Here is a 14,148-nt window from a genome sequence, read left to right as displayed (position 1 = left end):
GGACTTGAACCTTTTAATAGAGAACAAAGGACTTGAACCTTTTAATAGAGAACAAAGGACTTGAACCTTATACATCACAGATACGTACCACTCATTGCATGCACTATTTTAACCTGATTTGGTTATTTAAAATTATATTGGTCTAGACTCACCCAGCAACTATGCCATCAATCAGGAGATTAAGAGTTGACTCCCCAAAGTGGGTTGCGCACAGCCTTCTCTCTTTCCTCCGGATCACCACACAGTTCATAAGTTTTTCTTGTTGTTATTCAGACCAATTCATCCAGGTCACGGCACCAAGTGTTAGCAGTTAATGTTATTCTTCCTAAACACAAACCCCAAAGCAAATCAAGGGGAGAAAAATGTATTTATTTGAAAAGGACAAATCATAGATGTTATGCTGGGAGGTAGATTTTCAGTCATCCCTGTCCTCAGCTTTTCTCCCCAGAACAAAGAAACAGGATGTCATTTATAACCCCCCACCCTAGCCTGGGGTTGACCAATCAGAAGTCCTTGCAGTACAACTGGGCCAATGGCCAAATAACAAATATCCTGCTCCAGACTCAATGTACAGAACGTAGCACACATAGCTCTGAGTTCAGGACTGACATTCCACAGATTCTAAACAGCATTTGAACTGAGAAACAACTATAGCTCTGACAATTCCCTATTGACCATTAGTACTCTATTTAGTTTTTAGTACTCTTGTCCTCTCATCCTCTGCATTGTGTATTTATCTTCAAAATATTCTTATAAACTGGATTAGCAAGACAGACAAAAAGTTATGGATATCCCATGTTTGTTTAAAGTTTGCATTGGACACAGGGCATGTAACCAATGTTGCTCTCCGGAAGCAAAAGTAGGAGGCGAAAAGGGACATAGCCATTACTTTTGGGGCAAAGGCCGCATTTGGATGCAACGACCACTTAGAGTCACACAGGGCGAACTGAGTACAGGAAGGGTGTATAGATAATGGACAACCCCAACACATTTAGTGGAGGCCAAAGCCCTGAGCAGGGAGGTTTGCAGGAGAGGATCTTCAGATCCACTGACTCCAGAGGCTCAAAGGGGTGACACACCGTGTCTCCAAAACCAGCGCCAAGTCCCAAGCGGGCGCAATTAGTTGGTTAAGAGACCGGTCTGAGACGACATACACCTTTCAGGAACCGCACCACCAGTGAGCCCCCGGTGAGGTACCGTCAATTCCCACATGACACGCCGAGACAGCGACCATGTACACTTTTAAAGTGGAGAATGCTTGAAAAGCTCCTGTAGGAACATAAGGATGTCCCTCACAGAGCACTGAAAAAAAACAAGGCCCTTATCTTGACACCAGAGTGCAAACGATTGCCACTTATACGCATACAGCCCTCTCGTGGAGGGCGCCCTTGCAGACTGAATGGTAGCAATAATATTCTGAGGTAAACCTCTAGCCATCACAATGGCCCGCTTAGGGACCAGGCCCATAGGAACCAAGTCTCTGGCCTCACTTGCCAAACCTGCACATGCACCTGGGACAACAGGGATTGGGAGTTTGCAAGTTTCCATGGGTCCCCATCTAAAAGGCGAATGATCTCCATGAACCAAAGCTGCTTGGGTCAACGAGGAGCCACAACAATCCATGGTAAGCCTCTCCCAGCACACCCACTCCACCGTGGGCTGAATCAGAACCACTGGTGGAAATGCGTAAAGGAGGGTGTGAGACCACTGGTGTGATAGTGTCCCTCATCACGAAAAATAAACACTGTTTTTTCTAGTGAAGTGTAAATATTTATATTGGCCCTGTCAAAAAATGTCCCATACCTTGGAGAGCCTCCACTGCTGAAACAGAAGGTAACCACCTGGATAAAATATCTGCACCTGAGTTGAGGCAACCGGGGACATGCGTATCCCAAAGCAAAAGCATGTCCACACTGCTCCCCAGCAATAGGGAGTGTCCGTCTGCAATGCATCTGTCATGATCAACTTGTGGGATACAATTCAGCCCACGGGATCTCCCTGACAATAGTAGAGGGTCCCACCACTGGGCCATGGCCTGTAGGCCTGACAGGGACCTCCGACGTGATCGACTTAGGCTGAGAGATGCGTCCAGGTGAGTTGCTAGCACTCAGTACTGGAAGGGCCATATTAACCCCACAGGAACGACTTCCATCATAGAAGCCATCATCCCCAGTAGGCATAGGCACTGGCAAAAACGTGTGACCCAGCCAAAATTTGGCTAAGCAGAGCTGGAACCCGGACACCCTCCATGGGGATAAAAAAGCGTGAAACGCGAGTGAGCCTAGCTCAACACCCAGAAAAGGAATGCGCTGAGATGGAGTCAAACAACTATATTTCTGGTTTCTTATGAAGCCTAGAGACTGAATACGGGACAGTAGCATGGATGTGTGTAGCACTGCTTGCCCCTTCGACTCCATTGCCACCAGCCAATCACTGTAATAGCCGGCGGCTCTTGAGCATTCCGAGACTCTGAGGTGCTTGTTGAGATCACATAGGTCTAGAATGGGATGCACTGTTCCGTCCCATCATAACCAGGAATACCGACAGTACCAGCAGTCCCGTATTTTGGACACAGGAACCACTCGGATTGCCTGCTTCTGGAGACCGGAAGATATTTCCTTCCTCAAAACAGGCACTGATGCCTTGCAACAGTCGTCATGATGATGCTGCAGAAGGGTGGGGGTTGCATAACAAATTTCAGCCTGTAACCTGACGTCACTGTTCGCATGATCCAGGGCGACACTCCACTTGCGGGCCATTGGTTGGCGCAGCCAGCGCGACTCCCGTGAAGTGCCATCTCAATGGGCGTGATGCCACCATGTGGATTGGGAGAGATTGGTTCTTCCATTTCCACCACACTCTTCATCGAACTCACGTTCGGGAGACAACACTTAACACCCCTGAATACTGGAACTCGGTTGAAAAAACGATTTGTGCCAAGGTTTGCCTAAAATGACTAAACTTGTCACACTCACCCTCGGGAGATTGATATACTCCTTGAACCCTGTGAACAATGTGGAACACGTGGTAACGGAGGGGGCAACATTAACCTCTCTTGGGTAGGGGGCAGTATTTTGACGTCCAGGTGAAAAGCATGCCCAAGGTAAACTGCCTGTTACTCAGGCTCAGAAGCTAGGATATGCATATAATTGGTAGATTTGGATAGAAAACACTCTAAAACTGTTAAAATTATGTCTGTGAGTATAACAAAACTGAAATGGCAGGCGAAACCCAGAGGAAAAACCATCCCTCCCCAAAAGAATTCTGCCTACCTCCATTTTCAAAGGTTATCACTTTAATTATAAGGCCAAGTCCTCCCAGATTGCAGTTCCTAGGGCTTCCACTAGATGTCAACAGTCTTTAGAAAGAGTTTCAGGCTGGTTTTTGGAAAAATGAGCCAGAAATTGTAGTTTTTCTAGGTGGCTCCCATTTTGGCTGTAGTGTTTCCAAGCGTGTGGAAGAGAAAGCGTTCTTTGGTATTTTTCTCCGGTATAGACAATAACAATTCTTCGTCTGAAATTTTAGAGTTTATTTACGTATTAGGGTACCTAAGGTTTGATTATAAACGTTGATTGACTTGTTTGGAAAAGTTTATTAGTAACGTTTGGGATACATTTTTTATGCATTTTGATGGTGGGAAACTGGGTGGATTATTGACTGAAGCGCGCCAGCTAAACTGAGTTTTTATGGATATAAAGAAGGACATTATCGAACAAAAGGACCATTTGTGATGTAACTGGGACCTTTTGGAGTGCCAGCAGAAGAAGATCATCAAAGGTAAGGCATTTTTTATATCGCTATTTCTGACATTCGTGTCACACCTGCCTGGTTGAAATATGTTTTTCATGTGTTTGTATGCGGGGTGCTGACCTCAGATAATCACATGGTTTGCTTTTGCCGTAAAGCCTTTTTGAAATCTGACACCGCGGCTGGATTAAGAAGAAGTTAAGCTTTATTTTGATGTATTACACTTGTGATTTTATGAAAGATAAATATTTATAATACTGTAGTTTGAATTTCGCGCTCTGCAATTTCACAGGATGTTGGCCAGGTTGACACAGACAAACTTCCAACATACGTTTTGCTTCCATGAGACTGTATAGCCTGCATGAAGCCCAGCCCCTTTACGGGCAAAGGGGCTGCACGCAAACCCCATTTCCTTCACACCCTCCATCTACAGCAACTGAAAATAGGAATGGGGTTGCCATAACGCTTGGGGAAACCTAGTAAGTTTCACTTGCCACAAGTTAAGCATGCTAGCCCACATTAGCCAGGAGGATTTTTTAGCATAAGCTCGGCTAGATAGCCTCTTTGACCGCAGCACAGTCCGTTTAGAATAACCAATTTACTTAACGCTACGTGTACTAAAAAAGATAACTAACCCAGCAACTCCATGTGGGGAGGGAGGTATAGCTAGTAGTAGGTAGCTCACCTTGGCGAGTTAGCCAACCTGACAAGCACACTATCCCTTGCTCGTTTTGCTAGCCCGGTATTGAAAGTCCACCTAGGGCCAGATCACTGAGGTGGGACTGGACCCTTCATCAACAAGTCTGGGAAGAGAGGCAAGCGGTGCTTTAGCAAAGCAGACACAGGCAGTGGGGGCCTCCCTTAACCGGCTACAGATCGGCAGACAAAACATTTGTCCAATACATCTCCGCTTTTTGCGCCTCGGTCCCAGTAGAGGTACTGGCATCTGGGAAAGGAAAGTCACCATCAGTAATTACAAGCTTCCTCAAGAATGCTACACGAGTTTGTACGCAGTACGTGGCAATGCAACGGATTGTTTTGAGCGCGGACCCCCTGAGCTTGCTCCAAGATGAGACAAACTACACATTCTGTAGATCGTACAGCGGCTCCGACGCTCATCGGATGTGGCAGGTCTTGCAAACTATTACAGACTACAAAGAGAAGCACAGCCGAGAGCTTCCCGGAGACACCAGCCTACCAGATGAGCTAAATAACTTATATTCTTGCTTTGAGGCAAGTAACACTGAAACATGCATGAGAGCATCACACAACTGTGTGGTCACGTTCTCTCCACAGCCGATGTAAGACCTTTAAACAGGTCAACATTCACAAGGCCGCAGGGTCAGACGGATTACCAGGACGTGTACTGCGAGCATGCACTGACCAACTGGCAAGTGTCTTCACTGACATTTTCACTGTCTGAGTCTGTAATACCAACATGGTTCAAGCAGACCACCATAGTCCCTGTGCCCAATAACACCAAGGTAACCTGTCTAAATGACTACTGACCCGTAGCACTCATGTCTGTAGCCATGATATGCTTTGAAAGGCTGGTCAGGGCTCACATCAACACCATTATCCCAGAAACCCTAGACCCACTCCAATTTGCATACCGTCCCAACAGATCCACAGATGATGCAATCTCTATTGCACTCCACACGTGGACAAAAGGAACACCTATGTGAGAATGCTATTTATTGACTACAGCTCAGCGTTCAATACCATAGTGCCCTCAATGCTCATCACTAAGCTAAGGACTCTTGAACTAAACACCTCCCTCTGCAACTGGATCCTGGACTTCCTGAAGGGCCACCCCCAGGTGGTAAGGGTAGGTAACAAAACATCTGCCACGCTGATTCTCAACACGGGGGCCCCTCAGGGGTGCATGCTCAGTCCCCTCCTTTACTCCCTGTTCAGTCATGCCATGCGCGACGCCAACCACATCAATTGGTTTGCCGATGACACAACAGTGGTAGGTCTGATCACCGATAACAATGAGACAGCCTATAGGGAGGAGGTCAGAGACCTGACCGTGTGGTGCAAGGACAACAACCTCTCTCTCAATGTGATCAAGACAATGGAGATGATTGTGGACTACAGGAAAAGGAGGACCGAGCACTCTCCCATTCTCATCGACGGGGCTGTAGTGGAGCAGGTTGAGAGCTTCAAGTTCCTTGGCGTCCACATCCCCAACAAACTAACATGGTCCAAGCACACCAAGACAGTCGTGAAGAGGGCACAACGAAACCTATTCCCCCTCGGGGGATTTGGCATGGGTCCTCAGATTTGGCAAAAGATTTGGCATGGGTCCTCAGATCCTCAAAAGGTTTTACAGTTGCACCATTGAGAGCATCCTGACGGGTTGCATCACTGCATGGTATGGCAACTGCTCGGCCTCTGACCGCAAGGCACTACACAGGGTTGTGCATACGGCCCAGTACATCACCAGGGCCAAGCTTACTGCCATCCAGGACCTCTATACAAGGCGGTGTCAGAGGAAGGCCTTAAAAATTGTCAAAGACTCCAGCCACCCTAGTCATAGACTGTTCTCTCTGCTATCGCACGGCAAGCGGTACCGGAGCACCAAGTCTAGGTCCAAGAGGCTTCTAAACAGCTTCTAACCCCAAGCGATAAGACTCCTGAACAGCAAATCAAATGGCTACCCAGACTATTTGCATTGCCCCCCCCCCCCCCCCACGCTGCTGCTGCTCTCTGTTATTATCTATGCATAGTCACTTTAACCTCTTATGGCTAGGGGGCAGTATTTTCACGGCTGGATAAAAAACGTACCCGATTTAATCTGATTATTAGTCCTGCCCAGAAACTAGAATATGCATATAATTATTAGCTTTGGAGAGAAAACACTCCAAAGTTTCTAAAACTGTTTGAATGGTGTCTGTGAGTATAACAGAACTCCTATGGCAGGCAAAAACCTGAGATGGTTCTGTTCAGGAAGTACCCTGTATGACCATTTATTTGCTTTCTTTGACATCTCTTCCAAAAACTAAGGATCTCTGCTGTTACGTGACACTTCCCACATCTCCAATGGAGTCTCAGAGCCCGGGAAAAACAGGAATGACGTAATTCAAAGCCCTGGCTGAAACAAAGGAGAGCAAAAGCTAAGTGGTCACTCAGTGGACTAAGCCTTACGCTCGCGACCCGCCCCGCCCCCGGCTTTCGGTTTTTCCCTCAGTATACAGACAGGCAGATTCCCGGTCGGAATATTATCGCTTTTCTACGAGATAAATTGCATAAAAATTGGTTTTAAACAGCGGTTGACATGCTTCGAAGTACGTAATGGAATATTTAGACATTTTTTGTCACATTCTGCGCCATGCTCGTGGCCGAGATTTAGCGTTGGGATAGTGTCTAGAACTCACGAACAAAACGTCGCTGTTTGGATATAACGATGGATTATTTGGGACCAAACCTACATTTGTTATTGAAGTAGAAGTCCTGGGACTGCATTCTGACGAAGAACAGGAAAGGTAAAATAATTTTTCTTATAGGAAATGTGATTTTGGTGAAGGCTAAACTGGTTGGGTGTCTAAATAGCTAGCCCCTGATGGCTGATGGAAGTACTTAGATTATTGCAAAATGTGCTTCATCCGAAAAGCTATTTTAAAATCGGACATATCGAGTGCATAGAGGAGTTCTGTGTCTATAATTCTTAAAATAATTGTTATGCTTTTTGTGAACGTTTATCGTGAGTAATTTAGTAAAATCACCGGAAGTGATCGCTGGGAATGCTAGTTCTGAACGTCACATGCTAATGTAAAAAGCTGGTTTTTGATATAAATATGAACTTGATTGAACAAAACATGCATGTATTGTATAACATAATGTCCTAGGTGTGTCATCTGATGAAGATCATAAAAGGTTAGTGCTGCATTTAGCTGTGGTTTGGGTTTATGTGACATGATATGCTAGCTTGAAAAATGGGTGTCTGATTATTTCTGGCTGGGTACTCTGCTGACATAATCTAATGTTTTGCTTTCGCTGTAAAGCCTTTTTGAAATCGGACAGTGTGGTTAGATAAAGGAGAGTCTTGTCTTTAAATAGCTGTAAAATAGTCATATGTTTGAAAAGTGGAAGTTTTCGGATTTTAGAGGAGTTTGTGTTTCGCGCCCCGCCCATCATTGGATATTGGAGCAGACGTTCCGCTAGCGGAACGTGTAGATGTAAGACGTAATAACTCTACCTACATGTACATATTACCTGAATTACCTCGACACCAGTGCCCCCGCACATTGACTCTGTACCGGTACCCTCTGTATATAGCCCCGCTATTGTTATTTATTGCTGCTCTTTAATTATTTGTTATTCTTATCTCTTACTTTTTTTAGGTATTTTCTTAAAACTGCATTGTTGGTTAAGGGCTTGCAAGTAAGCATTTCACTGTTAGGTGAATACCTGTTGTATTCGGCACATGTGACAAATAACATTTGAATTGATTATCTTTAAGAGAAACGCTTTAACTACATGACTGGGGGCATGATTCATCCCCGAACTCAGCTTAGCTATCATCTTCTCGGTTGTTTTCTTAGCCATCTTAGTCATGGCACCAGCAAATTGAAGAATAACTAATTGTTTGTGATCTCATAAGATTAATTTATGAGAACAAGTACAACCTTCAGCACACAACATCCATGGGGTGAGCACAGTCTACCACTATGGGACAGTTTAGTTGGCGTAACGTAAGACACTTGTTTTCCAATTTCTTTTTTAGTAGCATAAATTGTTCCTCTTCACCCTGAATAGCGGAATAATTGAATGAATGAATCCGAGCCTCAACCTTATCACAAGTGGAAGGCGGGGCTTCAGCAAGACACTGATTTCATTGGCCTCGTAGATCCTTCAACTGTCACGAGAGTGCAACTCACAATAGTATGTTCTACCAAAGTTGACTGAGTGAAAGGGAATGGCTATCATAGGTCATTTTAATTCACTAGTTGACTGCAAATGCTATACAGTGAGGGAAAAAAGTATTTGATCCCCTGCTGATTTTGTACGTTTGCCCACTGACAAAGAAATTATCAGTCTATAACTTTAATGATAGGTTTATTTGAACATTGAGAGACAGAATAACAACAAAAAAATCCAGAAAAACGCATGTCAAAAATGTTATAAAATGATTTGCATTTTAATGAAGGAAATAAGTATTTGACCCCTCTGCAAAACATGACTTAGTACTTGGTGGCAAAACCCTTGTTGGCAATCAGAGGTCAGACGTTTCTTGTAGTTGGCCACCAGGTTTGCACACATCTCAGGGGGGATTTTGTCCCACTCCTCTTTGTAGATCTTCTCCAAGTCATTAAGGTTTCGAGGCTGACGTTTGGCAACTTGAACCTTCAGCTCCCTCCACAGATTTTCTATGGGATTAAGGTCTGGAGACTGGCTAGGCCACTCCAAGACCTTAATGTGCTTCATCTTGAGCCACTCCTTTGTTGCCTTGGCCGTGTGTTTTGGGTCATTGGCATGCTGGAATACCCATCCACGACCCATTTTCAATGCCCTGGCTGAGGGAAGGAGGTTCTCACCCAAGAATTGACGGTACATGGCCCCGTCCATCGTCCCTTTGATGAGGTGAAGTTGTCCTGTCCCCTTAGGAGAAAAACACCCCCAAAGCATAATGTTTCCACCTCCATGTTTGACGGTGGGGATGGTGTTCTTGGGGTCATAGGCAGCATTCCTCCTCCTCCAAACACGGCGAGTTTAGTTGATGCCAAGGAGCTCCATTTTGGTCTCATCTGACCACAACACTTTCACCCAGTTGTTCTCTGTTACGTTCCCCAGTTTCTCTGTTGTAGTTTGTGTTTCAGGTAATGGCTTCCTGAAGTTCTCCAAGCAGCTGATTGGTCGGCCCCATTGCTGATTGGAGAGCTGACCCCGCCCCCTCGTCAGGACGCAGCTGTCTCCAATTAACAACCCCACCTAAAGCTATATAAGCCAGTGTGCTGTTGCTCAGAGGAGACACACACAGAGATGATTGCAGGGAGATATTTGCAGGGAGATATTTGCAGGGAGATATTTGCAGAGAGATATTTGCAGAGAGATATTTGCAGAGAGATATTTGCAGAGAGATATTTGCTGAGAGATATTTGCTGAGAGATATTTGCTGAGAGAGGAGGTTGTTGGCAGAGGGATAGATAGATATATGTTGGTTGTTTCTCAGAAAGATAATTTGGTATGTACTGAGTTAGTTGTTGCTGAGAAACCTTATTATGTTCTGTGTTAGTGTGTTGCTCAGAGAGAGAGAGCTTCTTTAATGTCCTGAGTTTTTCTCAGTTTAGTTGTGAAATTGTTTGTTATTCTGTTTCCTTGGTTCCCAGGGGGAAGGGGAAGGCACCTAGGCAGTGCTTAGGCAAGAGGCCCGCGGGCATACATATACCCGTAGTAATTTGTCTATGCACACTAGGAAAGACCTGGGCGGACCATCCCCTGTATTTTGGTTAGTGCACCAGGTGGTGCTAGTTAGGTAAGTAGTGGGTAGGCAGGTAAGGTAGGAGAGGGGGCTTTGATATTTGGTTTCTTTGCTTTGGTTCCGTCCAGCCCCTTTTCCCCAACCTTACCGCGTGAAGGAATAAATTCCCTGTTAACGGTATTCTCTGCCTATTTGTCATCCTTGCTCACACCTACACTTCCCTACCTTTTTCACAACACGGAGAGTTAAGTTGTAGCAGGGTGTTGCGTTCCCTCTTTCTAGAGGCGTGCGTAACATCCTCTGAATCATTCAGATGTTCATTGGCAAACTTCAGACGGGCATGTATATGTGCTTTCTTGAGCAGGGGGACCTTGCGGGCGCTGCAGGATTTCAGTCCTTCACGGCGTAGTGTGTTACCAATTGTTTTCTTGGTGACTATGGTCCCAGCTGCCTTGAGATCATTGACAAGATCCTCCCGTGTAGTTCTGGGCTGATTCCTCACCGTTCTCATGATCATTGCAACTCCACGAGGTGAGATCTTGCATGGAGCCCCAGGCCGAGGGAGAGTTCTTTTGTGTTTCTTCCATTTGCAAATAATCGCACCAACTGTTGTCACCTCTTCTCACCAAGCTGCTTGGCGATGGTCTTGTAGCCCATTCCAGCCTTGTGTAGGTCTACAATCTTGTCCCTGACATCCTTGGAGAGCTCTTTGGTCTTGGCCATGGTGGAGAGTTTGGAATCTGATTGATTGCTTCTGTGGACAGGTGTCTTTTATACAGGTAACAAACTGAGATTAGGAGCACTCCCTTTGAGTGTGCTCCTAATCTCAGCTCGTTACCTGTATAAAAGACACCCTTGAGTACAGAAGTCTTTCTGATTGAGAGGGGTCCAAACTTATTTCCCTCATTAAAATGCAAATCAATTTATAACATTTTTGACATATGTTTTTCTGGATTTTTTGTTGTTATTCTGTCTCTCACTGTTCAAATACACCTACCATAAAAATCATAGACTGATCATTTCTTTGTCAGTGGGAAACATACAAAATCAGCAGGGGATCAAATACTTTTTTCCCTCACTGTATGTTGAGCATCATACAGTATTGCTACAGTATTGTATAGTTTGAGTAGACAAATAGTGGTGTCACTCTCTAATCTGTTATAATGCAGGCTGCTTAATGCTTTGGCAACAGAAGGGCCCTTACAGTAATTTGAGAGCTCATTGCTGACATGTTATCTTTGTCTTTTTCAGGTTACCCATATCACACACCTGCTTCAACCAGATCTGCCTCCCACCTTATAAAAGTAGGAAGGAACTGAAGCAGAAGTTAACCATCTCCAACGCAGAGGGCTTTGGCTTAGAGTGACTTAGTCTGCAGCTATGAGATTCACAGATGAGTGTTGGTGATTTCTCAAACTTCTCAAATGTGCTTCAATAGATTCAGATATATTTTTGTGAGGTCACAATGTGTATTTTCTTTGCTTGATTTGTAGTACACTGTTACATAAGTATTCAAAACTAAGGCTTTGCTGGTTAAAGAATGTTACTTTTGTCATGAGATATAGATTGTCTTGTGAGGTCTTGGATATATATTTAACATTGCTGTCTATTTCTAGGCACAGCAGAATTATAGCTCTTTCACTGGATTGGTAATAATAGAAAATCTGAGCACCTGTTTCTATGGTAGCAGTGGGACCATGACTGTCAGGTTGTATGTTGGAATCTTTATCTCTGACTATTAAGGTAAATAGCTTTGTGGCCTTATTTCTGCCTGCCTGGTAGATTTAAAGAGAAACCTTTGGTCAGAAACGTTGTGTAGGATCTTTGGATAGACAAAACATTATCAACATAAACCTGAAAAGTAAATCCACATACATATTGTTTAAACTAACAGTATTAAATGTAAATCAAACCCAGATTGGTTGGGTAATTCAGTAACTTGACACAATCCTGCCTTTAACAATTTTCAGGAAGCTAACAATAGATGTTTGACACATTTATCATAGAAGTAGCCTGTGACTAAAAGCATCTCATTCGAAGACTGATAAACAGTACAGATATAGGATCTTAGGATCTTAATTTGATCACCCTGTTGAAGGAGAACTTTCCTGCAATGCAGAACATTTAAAACTTGTAGTGTAATTGATGTTTGAAAAAGCTTCTGAAGTTTGTAATTTCTATTTTGAAATTTCAGATTTGATTTTCCCTTACTTAATGCATCAACCCCTACAAAAATGTCCATTCATTATAATCCACATACTAATTCACATTTCCTTTTGCTATAGGACTATTTACTGCTGTAGCAAACTGGCTGAAATAAGATCCTACATCTGTATCAGTCCTCGTCAACCTGTCGGTTCGAAATTATCATACCGATATACACTGCTCAAAAAAATAAAAGGAACACTTAAACAACACAATGTAACTCCAAGTCAATCACACTTCTGTGAAATCAAACTGTCCACTTAGGAAGCAACACTGATTGACAATACATTTCAGATGCTGTTGTGCAAATGGAATAGACAACAGGTGGAAATTATAGGCAATTAGCAAGACACCCCCAATAAAGGAGTGGTTCTGCAGGTGGGGACCACAAACCACTTCTCAGTTCCTATGCTTCCTGGCTGATGTTTTGGTCACTTTTGAATGCTGGCGGTGCTTTCACTCTAGTGGTAGCATGAGACGGAGTCTACAACCCACACAAGTGGCTCAGGTAGTGCAGCTCATCCAGGATGGCACATCAATGCGAGCTGCGGCAAGAAGGTTTGCTGTGTCTGTCAGCGTAGTGTCCAGAGCATGGAGGCGCTACCAGGAGACAGGCCAGTACATCAGGAGACGTGGAGGAGGCCGTAGGAGGGCAACAACCCAGCAGCAGGACCGCTACCTCCGCCTTTTGTGCAAGGAGGAGCAGGAGGAGCACTGCAAGAGCCCTGCAAAATGACCTCCAGCAGGCCACAAATGTGCATGTGTCTGCTCAAACGGTCAGAAACAGACTCTGCTTACAGCCCAACACTGTGCAGGACGTTTGGCATTTGCCAGAGAACACCAAGATTGGCAAATTCGTCACTGGCGCCCTGTGCTCTTCACAGATGAAAGCAGGTTCACACTGAGCACGTGACAGACGTGACAGAGTCTGGAGACACCGTGGAGAACGTTCTGCTGCCTGCAACATCCTCCAGCATGACCGGTTTGGCGGTGGGTCAGTCATGGTGTGGGGTGGCATTTCTTTGGGGGGCCGCACAGCCCTCCATGTGCTCGCTAGAGGTAGCCTGACTGCCATTAGGTACCGAGATGAGATCCTCAGACCCCTTGTGAGACCATATGCTGGTGCGGTTGGCCCTGGATTCCTCCTAATGCAAGACAATGCTAGACCTCATGTGGCTGGAGTGTGTCAGCAGTTCCTGCAAGAGGAAGGCATTGATGCTATGGACTGGCCCGCCCATTCCCCAGACCTGAATCCAATTGAGCACATCTGGGGCATCATGTCTCGCTCCATCCACCAACGCCACGTTGCACCACAGACTGTCCAGGAGTTGGCGGATGCTTTAGTCCAGGTCTGGGAGAAGATCCCTCAGGAGACCATCCGCCACCTCATCAGGAGCATGCCCAGGCGTTGTAGGGAGGTCATACAGGCACGTGGAGGCCACACACACTACTGAGCCTAATTTTGACTTGTTTTAAGGACATTACATCAAAGTTCGATCAGCCGGTAGTGTGGTTTTCCACTTTAATTTTGAGTGTGACTCCAAATCCAGACCTCCATGGGTTGATAAATTGGATTTCCATTGATTATTTTTGTGTGATTTTGTTGTCAGCACATTCAACTATGTAAAGAAAAAAGTATTTAATAAGATTATTTCATTCATTCAGATCTAGGATGTGTTGTTTAAGTGTTCCCTTTATTTTTTTGAGCAGTATATATATTTTTTGTGTTTGTTATACTATACTAATCTGATAATAGAAGTGAATCTATAACT

General features: G+C 44.7%; 1 pseudogene; it reads left to right on the top strand.

Annotated features, from left to right (window-relative positions):
* LOC115152676 (probable E3 ubiquitin-protein ligase HECTD2) overlaps nucleotides 1-11,537 on the top strand; it is a 49,634-nt pseudogene extending 38,097 nt beyond the window's left edge.
* The last annotated feature ends 2,611 nt before the right edge of the window (nucleotides 11,538-14,148 follow it).

The sequence above is a fragment of the Salmo trutta genome, chromosome 18 (assembly GCF_901001165.1).
Source record: "Salmo trutta chromosome 18, fSalTru1.1, whole genome shotgun sequence".
NCBI classification, from domain to species: Eukaryota; Metazoa; Chordata; class Actinopteri; order Salmoniformes; family Salmonidae; genus Salmo; species Salmo trutta.
The sequence above is the reverse complement of the archived record's forward strand: the minus strand, read 5'-3'. Positions and strand labels throughout refer to the sequence as shown.